This window comes from Helobdella robusta, assembly GCF_000326865.2.
Source record: "Helobdella robusta unplaced genomic scaffold HELROscaffold_78, whole genome shotgun sequence".
Classification (NCBI taxonomy): domain Eukaryota; kingdom Metazoa; phylum Annelida; class Clitellata; order Rhynchobdellida; family Glossiphoniidae; genus Helobdella; species Helobdella robusta.
Genome location: NW_008705446.1, coordinates 374,861 through 382,116, shown reverse-complemented (window position 1 = coordinate 382,116; position 7,256 = coordinate 374,861).

The window sequence follows — 7,256 nt, the reverse complement described above, 5'->3', positions numbered from 1 at the left end:
ACAGTCGGGGATCTCTCCACAATCGAACCCAGACAATGCAACATCAGCGGCAGGCACTTTAACCATTACACCAGGCGCTGCTCTTATTCCCGCCATCATCATTCTAAATTCTTACAGAAATCAATCACTTGATGAAATTTTAAAACTTAGAACTTGCTATCATAATTTCATCATGGCTATCTTATTATTCCATTTATTCTTTAAAAAATTGGAATCTGTTACAGCAACACGCAAGACAATATTATAAAATGGAGGGAGTCAATGAAATTAGTAAATAGAGTTGAATATGGCGCTAAGATTACAATCATATAATTATTGTTAGTATCACTGATGTTACGGTTTGTCGAATTCATTGTTACTATCGTCATCATAATTATCATCATCGTCATCATCATGATCATCATCATCGTCATCGTCGTCATCATCATCATTATCATCCTCATCATCATTATCATCCTCATCATCATTATCATCCTCATCATCATTATCATCCTCATCATCATTATCATCCTCATCATCATTATCATCCTCATCATCATTATCATCCTCATCATCATTATCATCCTCATCATCATTATCATCCTCATCATCATTATCATCCTCATCATCATTATCATCCTCATCATCATTATCATCCTCATCATCATTATCATCCTCATCATCATTATCATCCTCATCATCATTATCATCCTCATCATCATTATCATCCTCATCATCATTATCATCCTCATCATCATTATCATCCTCATCATCATTATCATCCTCATCATCATTATCATCCTCATCATCATTATCATCCTCATCATCATTATCATCCTCATCATCATTATCATCCTCATCATCATTATCATCCTCATCATCATTATCATCCTCATCATCATTATCATCCTCATCATCATTATCATCCTCATCATCATTATCAACATTTATGATGATAACGTATTAAATGATGCCATATCATATCATGAGAATTAATAGTTATTGATTGTTGTTTAGCTGCATTCAGTTAGTACAATCAATAGCATCATAGTATGTTTATATTTCTTCTCGTTCATCTCATCCCATTCAATCATGATTTTCGTTGTTTTTTTTTATGTCGAATCAAATTGCAAATAGAAATATAGTGCACAGCTCGTGTATCATAAAAAGTTTGATAGTTTGATAGATCTTTCTGATAATGTGCAGTGAAATTTTTACCTGGTAGGTAGTTTAGGTGATGGAAATTAACAGTGAATAAATTATTTAAATCAAATTAATAAATGATGATGTAATTATATTTTGATAAAATAATTATTAAATTGCTGTAATTAAAATAATTATTAAATCATCTAATTTAAACTTATTATTATATTATTTTTTTTTTAATTAAAAAAACTAATACTCATTGAAGGTTCCTACCTATCTGTTGTATTAATTGTATTAATGAAGCGTGTCAACTTGAATTGAATAATGTACATACAAACCAAAATGTACGCTGACTGACAAACATAAACAACATTATGATCTCAAACGTTGAACTATTAGCAATAAATAAATAAATAAATATAATAAATAAGTAAGAGTAAACAGTAAATAATGAAAAAAGGTAGACAATCGATTTAGTCTTTTTTAACATATCTCTTTTTTCTTTCCCTCTCTCTCTCTCTTTCTCTCTCTTTCTTTCTTTCTTTTTTTCTGTCTCTTTCTCTCTCATTTTCTAGCATGGCGTTTTTCAAATATCGGATTTTACCTTTTTTTCCTTGTCGCATGAAAATTTCACATTTTTGAAAAATTTTATACCATTCTATTGGCGTGCAATAACGAAATGAAATGATTTTTATTGTTGCATCAAAGTTAATATATTGTCCGAATTTTACATTATCAACAGCACCAAACCAGGCAAGCAGAGTCAACATTTTTTAAATTTTAACCAGGGAAACCTGAATCACTGAATAAAGCAATAGAAGCACACTTCATGACTGGCATAGGAGAGCAACAATGGCAAAATTGTTTGCAAAAAAAAATAGCAAGAGACAAAACTTATAGATCCAACCTTTTTTGTAGCGTTCAGTCGTCTTCATTCGATCGTCCTATTGTTGGTTGTTGTAGTTGTTTTGCGAGTGAGTGACTCTGGACGAAAGCAGGTGATGTTGTTTTTGGAGAGATGATGATGATGATGATGATGGTGTAGTGTGGTGAAAGATGATGTTGTATAGGTGTAAAAAAGTCTATAATAATATTGGGTGTGGCGATGTATTATAACTAGTGTGGTTGGTGAATGTTGCAGAAGTTGTTGTTGCTGTTGTTGTTGTTGCTGCTGATGTTGTTCTAAATTATTAACAAATTATTCACATTAAGTCAAATAAATGATCATTTAAAATATTTACAATTACGAATTTAATGATACATATGAATCACAACTGTGTATAGTTATGATTTAAAACGACGCTCACAAATTACTGGTTAATAATGACAGGCAAGCTGTTGAAATTCGCGACACTGTCAACCATTAAATTAAGTGAAACAAATTATGACAAACAGAAAAAACGAGCTCGTCTCGAAATCGTCTCAATGCCCTTCCATCCCAACGCATCACTCCAATTTATCTCAATGCCTCAATACATCCTTACACTCTATAAATAGAAAATGTATATACATGCATCAATATACAACACACACATATACATTCATATGCGTGTATAATGTATTGTATAATGTACACACACATACATTCGTACGTACGTACGCACGTACATAGTTACATACATACATGCATACGTACATATATACATACATACATACATACATACATACATACATACATACATACATACATACATACATACATACATACATACATACATACATACATACATACATACATACGCATGTACTGACAAAACTTCATACGTTGAAACGGAAATGTATGGTATGGTATTATATCAACTGGATGCATTATTGTTAACTGTAAATGCACATATGCATTATATGTGTGCGTGCGTGTGTATATGTTTATGTGTGTGTGTGTGCGTGTGTGTGTATGGTGTGTATGTGCGTGTGCGTGCCATAAAGTTTGTATCATACACACTATCGCATTCGGTGAGAGGTATATTATAGTATAAAAATGTATTGTTTTGTAAGACTGTCAATTGTTTCTGTCTGTCATATTTGATGCTGATGTGGTCTGCATCTTTCGTTTGATACGTGTTCAATGTACACTCTATGAATCTTTCTTGTAATTTAATATTTTCATTTTCAATAGTTTCAAACTTCTTTGTCAGTCTTCAATTTTTCTCTTTATTACGAACAATTTACTTTTAATAGTTTTCTGCATTTAAATTGTTTTAGTAGTTATAAATAAAAGCCATCACACACACACACACACACACACACACACACACACACACACACACACACACAAACACATACACACTTATATATACATAAACATACATACATACATACAGGTAACGCACGTAAACATAGATAATATTTTTATATTGTTTGAATGGTTTTCGTAACCGGTAAATAGCCCACAATGCTACTGGTTATTATGTTAGTGATTTATTCTTATTTCTTCTGCCCCTACAACTATTGTTTTGATTTTTTTATATTATTTTTAACTTGTTATTATTCTTATTCTTCTTCTTCTTCTTCTTCTTCTTATTATTATTATTATTGTCATCATCATCATCATTATCATCATCCATATTCACACCAATGTTTTCATCATTTTTTTCAGCTGTTGAAAAATCATCGATGTTCTATTTATTATTTTCACGGTTCATCGATTAATTTGCGGATTTCAATTAAATTTTTGAGGCCTACTAAAAAAATCATTATTAAACTAACGACTCGAATGAATTTTTTAAAAACCATCGCCATACTATGTTGTTCATGATAGTAGGTCACCCAATTAATAAACTTCTTTCTCACTGGCAATACCTGAAAAAATCCGAATTGAAAATAATAAAATCCCAAAAGCACGTCTTTAATCTTCTGTCTGTAGCGAACATTTGTTTTTGACACACGTTTCAGATTTTTTTCAAGTTTTTTTTTATATATGCAGCTAATTCCTTCTTTATAAATTAGAAATTATAACTAATTATTATTAAATAAAAAATTAGAAATTATTATATGCAGCTAATTCCTTGTTTATAAATTAGAAATTTTCAAACGTTGATAATTTGTGTGAGCGATGTTTTTTAACATTCCATAAATTATTAAATTGGATCTGGAATTTTTATTCAAAAATTATTTGATGTAATATTACTAAAATTTATTTGGCTCTACTTCTTTTGATGACAAAAGTTTGTGTATTTCTGTATGATTAATTTGTACATGCTCAATTGCTCATTCTTGTACAAGATCTACCACAATTTGTGAAACATTTTCGCTTCTTCTTGAAATTTGAAATCAATCATGTAAATAAAATTATAATAGACAAAATTATATAACACTACGATGGCTACAGTGCAGAGACGTTTGAGTTCTTGTGTGTGTGTGTGTGTGTGTGTGTGTGTGTGTGTGTGTGTGTGTGTGTGTGTGTGTGTGTGTGTGTGTGTGTGTGTGTGTGTAAGTAGTATGATCAACGAACTCGCATTCCACTCTCCACAAAACCACAATCACCTTTCAACTTCCGCGATTTTTGTCTAAAATTTATACACAAGTAATTGTAATATATTTAAAAAATTAAAATGTGTAATAAAAATTTGTATAATGAGACATGTGAGATATTGTAAAGAGATGAAATGTCTATAATGATCATACTTATGTGAAGAAAGCTTTTTCTCTATCGTCATCATCAATGAATGTACTTGATTTCAGAAAAACAATTGAATGAAAATCTCTGTGATCAATTTATCTGACTTTTATTTAATGAAAAACAAATTTATTAATTTCGCCACTGTTTGGATAGTTGATTAATATCACATCAACATCACCCCAATTAACATCACCACCATCTTCGTCCTCTTATTCTTACGAATCATTTCTGTTGTGCCTCACCATGTAACACGGAGCAACATAGTCCTCCTCGATGCATGCCACACAAAACAACACTATTCAAATTTCATTTTTTAAACTTCAATTTTTCTCTTCTTAAGAAATGATCTAAAATCACGCCACTCAACTGACTCACATCTTAAAAGTAATTCTTGAAATGAAAACAGTTGCGCTTCATGTTGAAGTTCATCTTGCATAATCAATTAATGCATATTCGTGTTATGTGTGTGTGTGTGTATACCTGTATACGTGTGTGTGACCAACGACACGACACATATTTTCGAATCTATTTATTTGCAGAAAAACACACACAATGCATACAAAGAGTATATCTTTGCAAGCAATTAAAACAATGTAAACAATATTTAGAACTCAAAAAATATATATATGTATAAACATATTAATACAAACACACATACATACAGACACACACGCACACACACATACATGTATATACGTACATATACATACACACATACAAAATACATACATACACACACATACGCATTTACTATATTAACATGCATATATACATGTACAAACACATAATTTCGTGCATTCAGAGTCGTGCAAATGAATGGACAAAATATGACAAAATATTACTTAATTATCTTCAACCTGTTAGCATAAAATTCATCGTAACTTGTGTACGTGTTCGAATTAATCCCACACTGGCTATATTCACATCTGTACTGTAGAAGATATGTATTATTTTTTTCAACAATAGATAGTTAGATATATATATATAATGGTTGATTATCTATTCTATGATTATTTATTATTGTAATTATTACATTTATTATATTCATATATTCGTTATAGATTATTCTTAATTCGCATAATTACGGTATATATATATGTATTATTAATTAAACATATTTCTATTTATTCACACAACATACAAACACACACACAAACACACACACACAAACACACACACAAACACACACACATTCATTTAGACGGTGCAGGGTTGAGGTAGGAATTGAAAATGACTAACACCATAGACGATACGCACCTAGACTAGAGCCAACTAACTGATGCAATTAGCTCGCGTGTAATTTTTGAAAGGAAAAATTCAATTATAACTCGATCTAAATATAAAAATGCATAATTAACTGGCAGTAAAGGAAATTAATTGTTAACTGGATGAATGTATGGCTGTATAATTTTTTAATGTACATGCCCCATGAGGATGTGTTTGATTGTTTAATTGTGTTTTTATTTAATTTATTTTATCTATTTATTTTATTTAATATTTTGTGTATTTATTTAATTATGTTTTAATGTTCCTTTTTAAATTTTATGTAAATAAAATTTACTGATTAAATATCTAAATTTGATAAATGAGACGGAAGTGCATATGAAATGGTTGATCAATATCTTAAAAAGTAAAAAATTATCAAATGCATTTTTCAACCGGCTGATGTTCGACGTTCATTTTATACTTCACTGGGATGGGAATGATTTCTCCATTAAAAAAATCGTTTTTCATTTATATTTTAATGAAAGCTACAGTTTCAACGTTTTAAGAGTGGCATGGTTAATTTTTCACGTGACCTTTGAACTTGTCAGGTCTCGTTTGACCTTCCTGACCTCTCTTTGATTGCTCCCATTCTGATGTCAGTTCAAAACAAGTTGTTTGAAAAATAGCTTGTAAATCGTTCGTCGTTTCAAATTTAAGTTCTACATCTTCACCGATAACTACTAAGCTGAGCTGTTTGTCAATCTTGTTCCCATCCAACCAGCCACACAAACATGCGTTTGCAGCTGCAGGACACGAGATGTTTAAACAATGCACGAACAAATACAAAAAAATAAATAAAAATTTTATCTTTCGATCACTATTTTAAATATTTAAGGTTTTATTTTTACGGTTGAATAGCTATTGATTTAATGATCACTAGAGATTGACTTGCATCATGAGGTTGTAATATATTTCTAACTTGACTGATACACTCGTCATTTCATCACCACAGTGGCGGGTCCAAGGTAGCACTGAGAGGCAGCTACCCCGAGCCATGAAAAATATTTTGGGGTGTCTTTGGTATACTTTTACTTGATAATAATTATAGTAGTTTTTAAAAATTAACGCGTTCCCCAACGAGGTAATACTGGGGAATCAGTAAAAAAAGAGGTTGTCAAATTATCTACCCACCACTGAACATTTATAGGAATAATTAATAATAATAATAATAATAATAATAATTATTATTATTATGAAAATAATAACACCATTATTATAGTCGTTGTTGTTAATCTTTGTCATGGCA